Genomic DNA, 16,790 nt, shown 5'->3' on the forward strand with positions numbered 1-16,790 from the left:
AAGCTGATCAACAGATGAAAACATAGAAATTATCTTCTCTGCTGAATTATTGATCTTCAGTTTTTATAGCAAGGTGGAACAGATGATATGATCTAAAGTTGATCAACGGATGGATGGTAACCCCAAAAAAATATGTTTTCTGCTTTATTTAAATTGAGCTTCAACTTTTATAGCAAGGTGGGATAGGTGATATGATTTGCTTTTAGTTTTTGGCATAGAATTTAGTCTTGAGGTAAAAGTTCTAAATTTTTTAATTAGTTTATTATTTTGCTTGTTATTATTTATAATTAAGTTTTTTTATAATAATTAATTTCATTTTTAAATTAGTTAATTATATATATATATATATATATATATTAATATATATTATTGAATATCTAATTTTATTAAATAAAATAAAAAATTTAAATTCACATAATAAAGTTAGACAAATAGGATAGTTTTCTTAGTTTCCAATTTTATTAAATAAAATAAAGAATTTAAATTCACATAACAAAATTAGACAAATAAGATAGTTTTCTTAGTTTCCTTTCCCAATAAAATATATAGTTAACCTATTATAAAATTTATTTTTGATATATAATTCTATTCTTAAAATAAAAGCTACACATTTCCGTTTAATTGTAACAAAGTGAAATGTAAGATGTTTTTCTCCATTTTTAAAATAAGAGCTACACATTCCCATTTAATTGTAACAAAGTGAAATATAAGATGCTTTTCTTCCTCACCAAAGTATATTGTTGGTCCATTATAAAGCTTTTTTCTGGACATATAATTCCATTCTGAAAATAAAGGTTACACATTCCCATCTAATTCCATCTTTGGAATATTATTTTTATATTTTATAGCCATAAACATTAGATTCCTATATTTTATTGAGATGAATATAATTTTATTGAATATAATTTTATTGATATCTTTCACAAATTTATTTTTTATCTTTTATTGATATGAATAAACTTTTAATATTAAAATTATGGGTTTTGATTTTTTATATTTTATTAATATGAATATAATTTTAATAATAAACTTTTAATATTAAAATTATGGGTTTTGATTTTTTATATTTTATTAATATAAATATAATTTTAATAATAAAATTTTAATATTAGATTTTTAGTTTTCGATTTAATTATTTTAACCTGAGAAATATTTTAAAAATAAATTTTATTATTAAATATTTTATTTTTATTATATTTTATATAAATAGTTTTAATTTAATAAATTTCCATCATAATTTTTTTGATATCTAATTTTATCTTAAAATGATAATTTTAAATTTTTTAATTAATCCACTATAAAGTTTTTTTCTATTATCTAACTCTATTTTAATTTTATTACGTGATAAAAATTAAAAAAGAATTATAATAAAATGACATAAGATGGTTTGCTTCCAAAATGATATATATAGCTATCAAAAATACTTTTAAGTTTATTCCTAAAATATAAATTATTTATTCCCATTTTATTTCATATAATTTTGTATTTTTAATATTTAATTACTTAATTATTTTATATATATGATAGAGATCATGTTATAATGTAATGAAATGTCTATGTCATGTAACCATTTTGACTTGGTCAAAATAAAATAAAATAACCTCTCATGTTAAAATAAAATAACTTTAAACTAAAATAATAAAAATAAAGTTTCTATGTTATTTTATTATTTTTACTGATTTTTGTTGGGTAGTTAAGGTAAACTTGACTTGGTCAAATTAATAGTGGTTTTTGAACTCTAGGTTTATGAGAACCCATGTTATTGACCCATGGTATTCATGTGGAATATAGCCTATTTAAAAGGTGAAATTAAACCAACCTAGATCATCCATCTTAACTGCGGCAATGAGAGGGATCAAATAACTTGAGATGCAAACCTCTCTTAGAGTGAAAAGAGATTTAACCCGTGCTTGTTAGAACCCGAGTTAAGATGGCTCTAGATTGATGATAATAATAATAATTACAAAAGTTAAAAAAAAATGAATATAAATGTTTGTTATATTTTCATTTTAATTTCATGTTTAAGATAAAGTTGCATATGTTTAGGTTTTATTTTATGAAGTATACAAATATACTAGTATAGATCCATTTTCACTTTGGATCGACTAAGCTTTTTTTTAGTGTAAAACTCAAGGAAATATTTCTACCTAGAAAGATTTGATTCCTATGGATGTTATCTCTTGAGATGCAAACCTCCTCTAGAGTGAAAAGAGATTTGGTCCCTCTAGGGGCTTGTTAGATTTGGATTTAAGATGGAGTAATGTGTATATATGTTTGTTGTATTTTCATTTGAATTTCATTTTTAAGATAAAAGTTGTATATGTTTAGGTTTTATTTTAATAAAAGATATAAATATACTAATATAGATCCATTTTAATTTTGGATCTACTGACCTTTTTTTTAGTGTAAAACTTGAGGAAATATTTCCACGTCACAAGATTTGATTCCTATGTACATTTGGTAGATCCGAAATCAAGATAAATCTATAATAGCTCTTAATATTGTTATTTATATTTATATAAATTACACATCCTTGTTTCTAATTTTATTAGAACTCTAATAATAATATAATTACTTATATATGCATCTTTCTTTCACATTTTTTATAATTTTTTAAATTTAATTTTGAAGAGAAAGATATATTGAATTTGTATATGCATATTAATTAAATTTAAATATAAAATTATGAAATATAATAGCTATATTATAAATCATTATTTTAACTTATATGGTCTATTAAAAAATATTTTTAATTTTAATTAATTAAATTTATTAAGTTTTTATGTGTTTATTAATTATAAGTTTTGAAATATTATGGTTATGAATATGTATTCTTTTTTTGTAAGCTTGACAAGACTTTTTTCATTCAATTCCTTAAAAAAAGCAGGTTACGACCAAAATGCAAATGGTTAGGTGGCCTCAACCTGCCTAGTGGGAAACCATATCTATTGGCCACCTAACTACATTATAAGCCAACCAAAAACAAAAAAGTTTAAGACTGTCTAGCAAAGCTATATATGTCTGAGTATCTTTAAGCCCTCTATATTCTAAATAACGAAAACCATATAGCATAATTTGCAAATTCTTCATATGACAAAATTTAAGGCCAAAACTAATCCAAACAAACTACTAGTCATCAGATGAATCCACAGGACTTGGGTCTTTCGCACTTGAACCAAGTAATTGTGTCTGAGGGAGACATGGAATATTTTTCTCAATGTGATTGAGACAAGCATTCTATTGCTGGATCTGGAAGTGAATCAATTGAAATTCCTTATGAATTTGTGGGAGTCCATGATCAGTCTTGGAAGAATCAGTTGGAGGGTTTGCTAAGGCTTTGGCTACTGTATTCTTCATTATCTAGTAAAGATAGATTGTCTTCTTATTTTGGGAGGACCTGTCTCTGGAGTGACCAGGTTCCGACACCAAGTCATGCATATATTGCCTGATGATTTAACTCTACTTCACAACCTGAAATTAACTGACAAACCTGCATCAAGGTACCTGTTTGGAATGACTGTACTACATCTCGAATGAGTCTTGAAGTGGTTTTGCGGCCTCTACCCCTCGCTTCACGAGGCTAGGGTTGGCTACCTCTGTGACTCTTCCTTACCTTTCTACTATGCCCACGACCTCCACCAGTTGGGAAGCCTTTGACAGAGGAGGGGAAAACCATATTTCTACTCAAACAAACATTGCAGTGATAAGAAACCTTGAGAGAAGATGCCAAGACCTCGAGCTCACGGTCGATAGAAAGCTTAAGGTCCCAATACACACACCATAAAAGTAAACTGGTAAGTATACCAAAACGTAAATGATCAGGAGCTCAGGACCAAGTGTCGTAAAATGGTCAAAAATGAAAGTGCTCAGAACTAATTCAAACCTAAATGAATGTATAGAGCTCGTCCTCCTGATTTTGGCACCGCAAATGGTTCGAAAAATGGTCTCCGTATGCAGAAGTTATGCCAAAAACAAAATCACCCAATAACCCTTAATTTTTGAATATTTTTCAAAAAAAATATTAAAAAAAGAATATTCCGTAGAATATTCTTTGGAATATTCCATTTGGGCAGCCAATCACAGACTGCCATGTGGCAGGCCCGAGGCAGCCACGTGGCCTGGATGATGTCAGCAAAGGTATGTTGGAGCGCATGTTAAAATTTTTGGGAGTTCTGAGTATTGAAACCACAACCTACAGTCTGCAACAACCACACCTTACCAACGCACCACTAGGGTTACATTTGTTATATGGGTGGCGGAAATGTTTTATAAAGTTTAAATTTACTTTGGGCGGGGCTCGAAGGGGGCCAGCGGCCATACATGTGACCTCCGCCATAGAACTGTGGGCCTAAACCCTTAACCGCCGGCACGGAATCCCATGCAAATAGCCAACCCAGAATTTTTGGTCACATGCCCATTAATCACAAGCAGTTAGACTGGCGGAAATTTTTGCGGAGCGCCAAATTTGGGCGGACCCGCCATATTTGGCGGGCCTAACTGGCTCCAACTAAAGTTATCTGGAGTTTTTGTAGGGGCAACTGGCAGTTGGGAGTAAATGGCCATAACTTTGGCTAGGAAAGTCCTTTTTGGACGAATTTTTATTTTTATTTTGGGTCTCTTCGACCTTCTGAAGCCATTGGCATAGGTTTCACAGCCATCTGAGGTCATTTGCAGGTGATTTTGCTTTGTGGAAGTTCCAGGAGCCACCAGGGCCAAATCAGTTTGGGAGTTGCATTGGGAATTGTGCAGTCATTGAATGTGGAACCAAGGTCATTCCTAAAGGTTTTCAGCATTCTGAATCCATTTCTACAGCTCATTTTCCTGTTGATGCATTCTTCTCACTGTTTAGCTTCAGGGAAGCTTTCAGGGCCACTAGGGCCATTTCAGTGCTTGAGCTGTTTGGGGGCTATGTTCATCCATTTTTGGTGATTCAAAAGCCTATGTCTACTATTTTCGACCTTCTCAGTCTAATGGCAGAGGTTTCAGAACCGATTGAGGTCATATTCACCTCTAATTCTCCATGCAAGTTTAAAGGGCCACCATAGCCAATTGGGGAAAGTACTATATAAGGTACAATTTCACTGTTTAGTGTTTGGGAAAGAGCATGTTTAGCTAATTCCTATCTTCTAATTCTGTATTTACAGTCAGATCTGTCTTTCGAGACACTCATATTCTTGTATTAGCCTTTGTAGCATTTGTAATACAAGAGGACAAGCCTAGTTTGAGAGGCTTGGTCCAGTAGATGTAGCCCAAAAGGCGGGGTGAACTGCTTTATCATTTTGATGTCTTTATTTGCTGAAGATGATATGCTAAACAAAACTGATATAAAGTGTTAAACAACAAATATAAATAACTTTCATACACACATAATCACCTGTTCAGCTGCATAAAGTTATTTGTTTGATTCCGCAAGACATCAAACTTCAAGTATGTGTATGTCAAAGACTTCTAAGTGTTCACTTCGTTATTTCTTTAGGCAGAGCCTGTAGAGGGCCAGGTAGCCTCTGGAACTCATCCTCTCTTTAGAGGTGACATGTCCGGTGAATGCCCCTACATTCTATCTCTGTATAAGAAATAAGAAGTTTTCACATTTTCAGAGGTCACTTGGAGTGTATAGCTCACATTTGAAATTATGGGAAATGGATACCTTGCACCCTTAAACAAGTACATTCCATTTTCAGATCAGATGTTATCAGAGCACTAGGTTTGCTTGACTGACATAACTAGCTTGATTGTGTAGCTTGAAAGGTGTCTTAAGCAGTGTTGAAGATTGACTGCTTTATTATTCTGCAAACTACTTGTTGTTTGAGTTTGTTGAAGCTCTTTTGTTCATTTTTATAATGACAACTTCCATAAGTGAGTTCTCAAAATTGTCCTCCTTCACAAGATTCTTTGATGAAGGCATGAAGCAATAATTTTTCATCATGGTGAATATGGTGAGAGAAATGTATGAGGATGAAAGAAAGAGCTCTAGAATTCAAGAGAAGTTGAATTCCATGAGGGAAGAGAAGCAGTTGCTTTCTGACCAATTGCAGGAAATGGAAGGCCAACTTCATATTGCAAACATGAATCTGGAAAGGATGCATGAGTTGGAGACACAACTCCTTGTTGCCAAAGAAGCATTAGCCAAGTATCAACTTGAAGAAGAGGTAAACAATTCTAGTTTATCTTCAAATTCTTATAAGAATGTTTATGTTGGTTCTTTTGAGAAACATACCAGAGGCATAGGGTCCAAGTTGATGTCCAAAATGGGATATGAAGGAAAAGGATTGGGAAAACATGCACAGGGTATAGTTGAGCCAATAATGGTTGAGGTAAGGCCTAAGAATTTGGGTCTTGGCTATGGACAATCTTATGGAGAAAGTTCCAAAGCAACCATGAAGGCAATTGAAACAGTTCCTAGAAGGAGTTTCATTTCAAGTTCTCTATCTCAAGGTTGTAAATGTTGTATCCTTGAGAAATGAAATAGTTTGAAACATACCTTGCAAGAAGGTGTGCATAAGAATGCACTTAAACAAGAGAATTGTGAAAGCTCTAAAACCATTGAAGGGATTGATGGTGTTCCAAAAGGAGCTTCTTCTTCATTTGATTCACCTCCTCATGAAGGTAATGAAGGTGAAAGAGAAAGGTATAAATCTGATTTCAATCATATTTCCTTTGATCATATAAAGCATGGTAAATTTCCACACAAGCATTGGAAAAGAATTGCATGTTCTTTTTGTGGTTTGGTTAACCATAGTGTTTCTAGATGTTGGAAAAGAATGGCAACATACAGGAAACTTTTGAAGGAAAGGAGGCAGGAAGCCAAAGTTCCATTGAACAATGCAAATCATGCTGTCAAGAAGATGAACATGTGTTGCACTTATTTCCATAAGCATGGACACACTGCTGAAAGGTTTTGGACTCTGAATCCAACAATGCTTCCACGAAATTTGAAGAAATTGGAGAAAGAGTATGGCAAGAATGGGAAGGAAGTTTCCATCATTGATATGTGTCAGGATGATACACATGTTGATATTAATGTGCAGTTAAAGGAAGCACCTTTGAAATGGATTGGTAAGAAATGGTTAGAATTCTTATCCAATTAAAGTTGCATGTCTTTTGATTGAATGCATTTCTTTGTTAAGGGAATGCAAGTTGCAGGATGGAAAAGCTGAGTATGAGACTCACTTTATCGCAGCGAAAGTTATATTCATTTCAGCTCTGAAAGTACATGTACATGTGATCGAGGATATTGTACCATGATTGTACTTAAGAGAAAGTTGAAGGATAAACTGCATGCATGAGAATGATATGCATGAGCACAGGGATCATGATGATTTCCTTGTATTTTAAACATGTATGTGTGATTAACTTGAAGGGTTGGTTACTTTGTTTTTAACCATGCATGTAATGTAATATTGACTTGGAAAAAGTTAATTTGATCTCCAAGATTGTAAAGAGGAGAAATGATGAAGTGTTTCATCTTTGTAAAAGCCTTCTCATTTGGGAGGCAGCTCTTATTCTGGAGCGGAGGTGCCATGGATGGGCATCGTGATAGTTGGCAAGCCCACATGTTCAGGGGAATATTTCAGCTCATATATCAGCAAGTTTCATTGCTGGTTCCTGCAATTTCAAATTTGTCTAGCGAAATAACTTGGTCGAGATTCGACAAGTACTTGGCTTATGCAGCAAAAAGTCGCCATGACGACAGTTGGCAAGGAAGGACATTTTGGAATCAGTATGCTCTTTTGGCTGAACGGAAGAGGATATTTCCGTTCCTCAAGTGTTGTACAGTTCAGTTTAGAGATTCAGTAAGCTTTTGGGGACCAAAAGCCCTCTCATTTGGGAGGTGTGATCAAGAGCTCAGGACCAAGTGTCTTAAAATGGTCAAAAATGAAAGTGCTCAGAACTGATTTGAAACTGAACAACTAGATAGAGCTCGTCCTCCTGATTCCGGCGCCACAAACGGTTCAAAAAATGGTCTCCATATGCAGAAGTTATGCCAAAAACAAAATCGCCCAATAACCCTTAATTTTTGAAAATTTTTCAAAAAAAAAATATTAAAAAAGAATATTCTTTGGAATATTCCATTTGGGCAGCCAATCATATACTGCCACGTGGCAGGCCCGAGGCAGCCACGTGGCCTGGGTGACGTCAGCAAAGGTATGTTGGAGCGCATGTTAAAAATTTTGGGAGTTCTGAGTATTGAACCCACGACCTACAGTCTGCAACAACCACGCCTTACCAACGTGCCACCGGGGTTACATTTGTTATATGGGTGGCGGAAATGTTTTATAAAGTTTAAATTTACTTTGGGCGGGGCCCGAAGGGGGCCAGCCCCCATACATGTGACCTCCGCCATAGAACCGTGGGCCTAAACCCTTAACCGCCGGCGCGGAATCCCATGCAAACAGCCAACCCAGAATTTTTGGTCACATGCCCATTAATCACAAGCAGTTAGACTGGCGAAAATTTTGGCGGAGCGCCAAATTTGGGCGGACCCGCCATATTTGGCGGGCCTAACTGGCTCCAACTAAAGTTATTTGGAGTTTTTGTAGGGGCAACTAGCAATTGGGAGTAAATGGCCATAACTTTGGCTAGGAAAGTCCTTTTTGGACAATTTTTTTTTATATTTTGGGTCTCTTCGACCTTCTGAAGCCATTGGCATAGGTTTCACAGCCATCTGAGGTCATTTGCAGGTGATTTTGCTTCGTGGAAGTTCCAAGAGCCACCAGGGCCAAATCAGTTTGGGAGTTGCATTGGGAATTGTGCAGCCATTGAATGTGGAACAAAGGTCACTCCTGAAGGATTTTATCATTCTGAATCCATTTCTATAGCTCATTTTTCCTGTTGAGGCATTCTTCTCACTGTTTAGCTTCAGGGAAGCTTTCAGGGCCACTAGGGCCATTTCAGTGCTTGAGCTGTTTGGGGGCTATGTTCATCCATTTTTGGTGATTCAAAAGCCTATGTCTACTATTTTCGACCTTCTGAGTCTAATGGCAGAGGTTTCAGAACCAATTGAGGTCATATTCACCTCGAAATTCTCCATGCAAGTTTAAAGGGCCACCAGGGCCAATTGGGGAAAGTACTGTATAAGGTACAATTTCACTGTTTAGTGTTTGGGAAAGAGCATGTTTAGCTAATTCCTATCTTATGATTCTGTATTTATAGTCAGATCTGTCTTTCGAGACACTCATATTCTTGTATTAGCCTCTGTAGTATTTTTAATACAAGAGGACAAGCCTAGTTTGAGAGGCTTGGTCCAGCAGATGTAGCCCAGAAGGGGGGGTGAACGGCTTTATCATTTTGATGTCTTTATTTGCTGAAGATGATATGCTAAAAAAAACTGATATAAAGTGTTAAACAACAAATATACATAACTTGCATACACACATAATCACCTATTCAGCTGCAGAAAGTTATTTGTCTGATTCCGCAAGACATCAAACTTCAAGTATGTGTATGTCAAAGACTTCTAAGTGGTCACTTCATTATTTCTTCAGGCAGAGCCTGTAGAGGGCCAGGTAGCCTCTGGAACTCATGCTCTCTTTAGAGGTGACATGTCCGGTGAATGCCCCTACAGTCTATCTCTGTATAAGAAATAAGAAGTTTTCACATTTTCAGAGGTCACTTGGAGTGTATAGCTCACATTTGAAATTATGGGAAATGGATACCTTGCACCCTTAAACAATTACATTCCATTTTCAGATCAGTAAATGCATATAACAGTGAGTATGAGGGCTAGATTCCTAAGAATTTTCTCTGGGAATGATTTGGGTTTGTCGAGGGAGGCCATAAACAACAACCCAAGGCTCCTTGAGCCGTCTTAGGGTAGGATACAAAATCATATTAGGAGGGACCATACCCAGGAAATCCTGATACTTATCAACCAGCAAAAACAACGAACAAGCAAGGCAATAAACACAGGCATCCATGCATGAGATATATATTGAATTCTAGACTAGAAAACTCAAGTACATTCCCATGTGAGATAAAAATATTCCAATATAAATACAAAAAATAGTACAATATTTAGTCTATCCATCATGAAAACCGACTTTTTCCTTCCAAAATTCAAGGATGAGCTTCCACCTCACTCTAGGCATCGAATTATAAACACTTCCCCAACGATAAATCAAAATAATTGAGCTCATAGGGGAAGGGATATAAGGGAGACTTAGAAAAATAACATACCTGCTGATGTGAACCATAGGAGGAAGGGAGTCATCTGCACCAGGGTGGCGGACCACGTGGAACTCCTTCACGTTCAGTTGTCAGCTTACTGAGAAACCTGTAACCATACCATCTATGAGAACTCAAAAATTGTTGTTTGATACTTGAGAATTTCCTTCATAAAACCCTGGCGTGAAGGTGACCCTTCGATCTTCCCCTGAGCCATTAATGATTTGCATATGCAATGCCACCTTATAATACAAATCAAGTGTACAAGGGTTGTAATGAGACCACCCTCCATCCTTTCCTTTTGTTACTTTAATCATGGCTTTGATCCCAATGAGGCCATTCTGACAGCTCGCACCCCAATCGAGAGTTGTTGGTTCATAGCTTGGTTAGGATTATTATTATCTACAACATTATATTCCATGATATGCCTCAAATTATTCATCTCATCACTAAGGATTTGTAAGGGCCACAAAGACTCCAAAGTCCTACCCATGTTTGAACAACCCTAGTTTGTTAAAAAGTCAATCGCTTAATTTCCTTCTCTCCTAACATGGGAAGGGATAATATAATCAAAACAAGGTAGGAGATCACCTATGTATTGCACTAAATGGGTCGTTCTCCAGCTATGGCTGAGTTTCTCCCAGTTTGAGCCATGGTTCACTTTTTTAATAGTCTCAATCACCAAGTTGGAGTCCCCTTCTATCACCAATTTTCTATAACCTGCTCTTTTAGTGATAAAAAGTCCTTGCTTTACTGCGTTAAATTTTGCCTCGTTGTTGCTCACATAGCCATATTCTACTAAATATATGAATCTAGTCTAACGTTGTGAGTCTCTAAATAGACCACCAAACTCATCATCCCCTATGTTTCCTTTGGAAGCCCCATCAAAGTTTAGCTTTAAGAAACTAGTCGGGGCGGCAGACAAATGGGAAGGGGAGGAGCTGGGGGATACCATGAGTTTCCAAGAAGAAGGGGCAATCATTTGCGGTAATAGATTCAGGATACTAAGGATGTGAGCCCCATCAGGGGAAACTTGGTAGTCATCCAGAATCCAATGATCTGCTAGGATTGTCTCTCTTATATTCTACATGATCCCATTCCAAACTCCCTGAGTGTGTCGTTGGTCCTTAAAAATATGTTTGTTCCTTTCTTTACATATGCTCCAGAGAAGAAAACCAATTGCTACTTCCAAAGCACGATTTAGTTCTGGGATTGAAAAAATTCCTTTTCTCCAAATTTCTATGGATTCCTTGATGCTGTTTTGATCTCGGTATAAGTAACTAAAAAGGTGCCCTAGTTTTCTCCATAGTTGGTCTATAAAGGATCATGTATACAAAAGATGTTCCAGATCTTCACTTTGGAGGCCACATAGGATACAAAAGGGGGGCCTTAGATTCCTCTTTTATCGAGTTGATCCCAAGTGAGGATTCCTCTTCGGCAGACTAACCACAAGAAACATACGACCTTAGGCCGGAAATGTTCTCTCCATATCTTCCTCCATAAAGGGCCGAAACATTCCTGATTTTCTTATGTTGTTAATTTGTATTATTCTTTGATGTTAAACATTCCTTTGTTGGAGTCACCCCATCTAAGGATGCCATGGCCTTCCCGTTTTACAATTTTCCTGGATTGAAGCTCTTTTTCTAGAATTTTCCATTGGTTAGATGTTGGAGGGTTTACCCAGTCTTATTGACCTTTCCACTATCTCCACACCTGATCCATATGAGAAGGATGCCATAATTGATCCATTGAGGAGCAATTTTGGCTATGCATGAGAAGGAATATATCACCTAGATCTTGTTTTTTGAACAAATTTTCTCTCTGCTACCATGAATCTTACCAAAGAAGGTGTTTCTCCCATCTCTGATTTCCCAAAATATGTGTTGGTTGATGAGGTCTTTGTTGATAGACGCCAAATTCCAGATTGAAGATCTATTTGGAGTATCCGAATATCTTAATTTTTCTTCTAGATAGTCCAACACTCTGTATTTTTTGGTCCATATATTTTCCCAGAGGTCAAGGCCACCCTTTAGCCATCTCCATCACAACTTGGACCCCATGACTTGATTTCGGATGTATGGGTTTCTGAGACCAAACCTCCTGCCATCTTGGGTTTGATAAAATTAGTTGAGGATACCAAGGCCCCATTTCTTATCCTTCTGGGCTCCTCTCCAAAGGAAATTTTTGAAAATATTTGTCATGGCGATACACAAATATTTCAATGCTACCCTACCTGAGAGTTGGTATATCGATATGGATTGTAAAAAAACCTTTAGAAGGACTACCCTACCTGCTAGATTTAGAGCCTTGAAGGCCCAACCATTTACCTTCGATTGGATTTTTTGGATAATATCTTTCCAACAGGAGGTTTTTAATGAATTGACCACCACAGGCATGCCCAGATATTTGATTGGAAAGGAACGTATACCAAAACCTAGGGACCAAGCTAGGAAAGTTTGGATGGAAACAAGAGTGTTGAAAAAGAAAATTTTGAATATATCATTGTTTATCAAAGTTCCGAAGGCATGCATAAAATTAGTAAGAATATCTTTTACCTTTCTAATTTCCCATAGGGATACTTGAAAAAAGAGCGTAATATCATCCACGAATTATTGTTGAGTGATGGGGAGGTCATTACTCCTAAAGGAAAATGACTTTGATATGGGAATATTGATCTGTTGATCTAAAATATCTACCCAATCCTTTAGCATCCAGAATGAAGAAAAAGGGAGATAGGGGATATCCTTGTCGAATACCTCTTCCCGATGCTTTATTTTCTTCCATCCCCTTAAAAATATCCTATATTTCCTCTAGAGTTACTGCCCTCATCAATGCAAGGTTCTGATCCCTCCTGACCATATGTGGTATATGGAGGGTTATTCTCTAGATAACCTCTAATTGATCAGGGGAAGCTTCCGGAAGGAGGCAATGGAAGTGGTCCACCAGAAGGTTTTCCATCTCCTCCTATTGAGTAAGGTGATTTCCAAAGGCATCCTTCAATAAAAATATCCTATTATGGTGTCAATGTTGAATCATGGCATTGTGAAAGAATCAAGTATTCCTCTCACCTTCCCTAAGCCATTGGATTTGTGACTTCTGCTTCCATAGGATCTCCTCTTATTTCCTCCTTTCCTTAAGCTGATTCATGAGCTATCCTTCTTCCACCACTAGATCCTCTAATCGGCCTTCGTTGATTATTGTTTGTTGTATACATTGCAGATGTTCTTGAAGATGCCTTTGTTCCTTCATAATATTGCTAAACTCCAATTGGTTCCAAAGTTTTATCTGTTGTTTGATATATTTTAATTTGAGCTAGAAAGTATGCATATAATTTCTACCTTGCACCTTTCTTGATTTCCATGAACTCTCCATTTTACTCAGGAAAGAGGGGTCCCTAAGCCATAAATATTTGAATATGAAATACCTATTTCTAGGTGCCAATTTTAGGTACATTTCCAACCTGATCGGTCAATGATTTGACCCTGAACAAGGAAGAATTGAAGCTTAAAAAAAAATGTCCCTACTTACAAAGTGTTCCGATACTAGAAATATGTCTAGGCGTGAGGCAACTTGATGAGAGAACCCTCGTCGATTATTCTAGGTATAAACTCCATTAATGGTTTGAATATCTACCAGTTTCAGCTCCATAATTAGATCTCTGAACACTTCCTTCTCTGCATTAATTCGGCTTATCCGCCCCTTTTCTCCTCAACCGAGGATATTATGTTAAAATATCCACCAATTATCCAAAGCTCCTCCAGGCATATACTTCTATGCTTTCCTATATTCTAGAGGAAAGGATATTTTTCTCCTGGAATGTGGGCACCATAAACTGTTGATAATAGCACCTAGACTCGGGTTCCTATATGTTTGAATTTCCTCAAGAGGATCTAAGGAAATTTAACCTAATTTTCAAAACTAATATCTACTAGATTCCAAAGGATAAATATCCCCTGTGATTCCCATAGCATCTAGGGCCATCACCTCATACTAGGGTTTTATTCCCCAGATTGATTCTTTTAGTAGATCCTCCAATACTTTAGTTTCTTGAAGCAACATAATGATTGGTATTTCATTTTTAACTTGTTCCTTTTGATATCTATACTTGCCTCTATTGTTGAGGCCTCTCACATTCCAGTAGCTAATAATGCTATGAAACCAGCTCAAGAAAAGATAGAAAAGAAAGATCAACGCCTTAGAATTCAGCCTCTTCGAGGGGGAAACCTCCTTTACATTACATAAATGAACAATTCTTAGATGATACAAATGACAAAACCTCCTTTCTATATATAGGAGTCTAAGGAGTCACAATATAATCCAGCCGACCTAACAATAATAATATAAAGCCACAAAAATAACAATAGAGGGATTCTATGGGGCACAGAAATAACAATATGGGGGTAATAGGGGCACAACAATATAAATGAGGGGTATAAATACAATAGTAATGGGGTAATCACTAGTATTATAGGGACCCAACATGCCCCTCTCCTTCAAAAAAGTGTTGTCCTCAACGCTTGAGCAGTTCTGGATACTTCTGCATAAAATTCTCATCCTCCCATGTGGAATCTTCAGCGGATAAGTTCTTCCACTTGATAAGATACTCTGAAATTGATCGATTTCGTAGCTGTCGAGTTCTTGTTTCTGTGACTGCTTCCGGTTCCAATATAATTTTTCCTTCCTCGTCAAGTTCTGGCAATATTTTTTGAACTGGGAGCTTGTCGCCTATAACCTTCTTTAAACATGAAACATGGAAAACTAGGTGCAATTGAGAAGCTGCAGGAAGCTCCAATTTGTATGCCATAGTACCAATCTTTTCCAACACCTTGTACGGACCATAATACTTTGGTGATAATTTGTTATCCTTCTTAGCTTGCTTTAGGGACATTTTCTTATATGGTTGTAGCCGTAGGAATACCCAATCACCTACATCAAAACTTCTTTCACTGCGATGTTGATCTGCTTGTTGTTTCATTCTATTTTGTGCCAACACGAGGTTATCCTTTAAGAGTTGGAGGACTTGTTGTTGATGTTCGATGTGATGTTCCATTGCCTGAGCCTTAGAATTTTCTCTTAAATATGATGTGATTGATGGTGGTTGGTACCCATAAAGTGCCATAAATGGGGTCATTTTTGTTGCTGTATGGAAGGAAGTGTTATACCACCATTCAGCCAAAGGCAACCATTTGACCCATTGTGTTTGTTTATCAGATACAAAGCAACGAAGATATCCTTCCAAACATTAGTTTACTATCTTAGTTTGCCCATCAGATTGAGGATGATAAGATGAGCTATGAGCTAACTGAGTACTAAGACAAGAAAATAATTCTGTCCAAAATTTTCCAGTGAAAATGGGATCTTTGTCACTTATAGTAATCTTTGGGTTTCCATGTAGCTTTTGAACTGTTTCCATAAATGCAGTAGAAACTGTACTGGCTTTAAATGGATGTGATAATGCACAAAAGTGTGCATACTTGGTAAGTCTGTCAACTACCACCATGATGACACTCTTTCCCTCAGACTTGGGTAAACCTGTGATAAAATCCATTGAAACCTCCTCCCAACATTGGCTTGGAATGGATAAAGGTTGTAATAGACCCGGTGTCTTAATTGTTTCAGCTTTATTTTGTTGGCAAACCAAACATTCCGCCACAAACTTTTGAATATCTGATTTAAGGCCATCCCAAAAAAATTCCTTCTTAACCCTGTGGTAAGTTTCTAAAAATCTTGAGTGCCTTCCTAAGGGAGAAGTGTGCAATTCCATAAGAATCTTTCGTTTTAGCTGGGAATTCTTACAGAAGTATAAGAGATCTTTGTACCATAATGAATCATTTTTCCAACTAAATGTATCAGAAGTACTGGAATCTTGTTGTAGCTTTCGAATAAGTGCCCACACTTCTTCGTCATTCTTCCATTCCTCCTTTGCTTCGTTTATCCAATCTGGTTGGATAATAGAAATGGCACACAACAATGCTTCCATATCCTCATCCTTTCTTGAGAGTGCATTTGCCACCACATTTTGCTTCCCTTTTTTGTAGATGATTTCAAAGTCATAACCCAACATCTTTTTGACCCACTTTTGTTGCTCTTCAGAGGATAATCTTTGTTCTAAAAAGTATTTAAGGCTATCATGATCCGTTTTTACCTTGAAGTGTCTTCCCATTACGTAGGGTCGCCATTTCTTAAGTGCATGGAGTATTGCCAACATTTCCTTCTCATAAATGGCTTTGCTTAAAAACTTTCCCTTGATTGGACGACTTTCAAAAGCAATGGGTCTTTCATATTGCATTAGAACAACACCAATTCCATTTCCTGAAGCATCACATTCCACAATAAAGGTTTTTGTGAAGTCCAGTGTAGCTAAGACCGGTGCTTGGCACATTGCCTCTTTAAGATGTTTAAAGGCCTTTGTTGCTTCCGGAGTCCATGAAAATGAATCTTTCTTCAATAATGTTGTTAGAGGTGCTGCTATTCTCCCATAATTCTTAACGAACTTGCGATAATACCCTGTCAACCCAAGAAATCCTCGCAGATGCTTTATGGATGTGGGGATTTTCCATTCTTTAATGGATTTTATATTTTATTGATATGAATATAATTTTAATAATATAAGAAATATCTTAAAA

Source organism: Pinus tabuliformis, chromosome 8, assembly GCF_031772625.1.
Source record: "Pinus tabuliformis cultivar Carrire ecotype Pingquan chromosome 8, CPIR1, whole genome shotgun sequence".
Classification (NCBI taxonomy): domain Eukaryota; kingdom Viridiplantae; phylum Streptophyta; class Pinopsida; order Pinales; family Pinaceae; genus Pinus; species Pinus tabuliformis.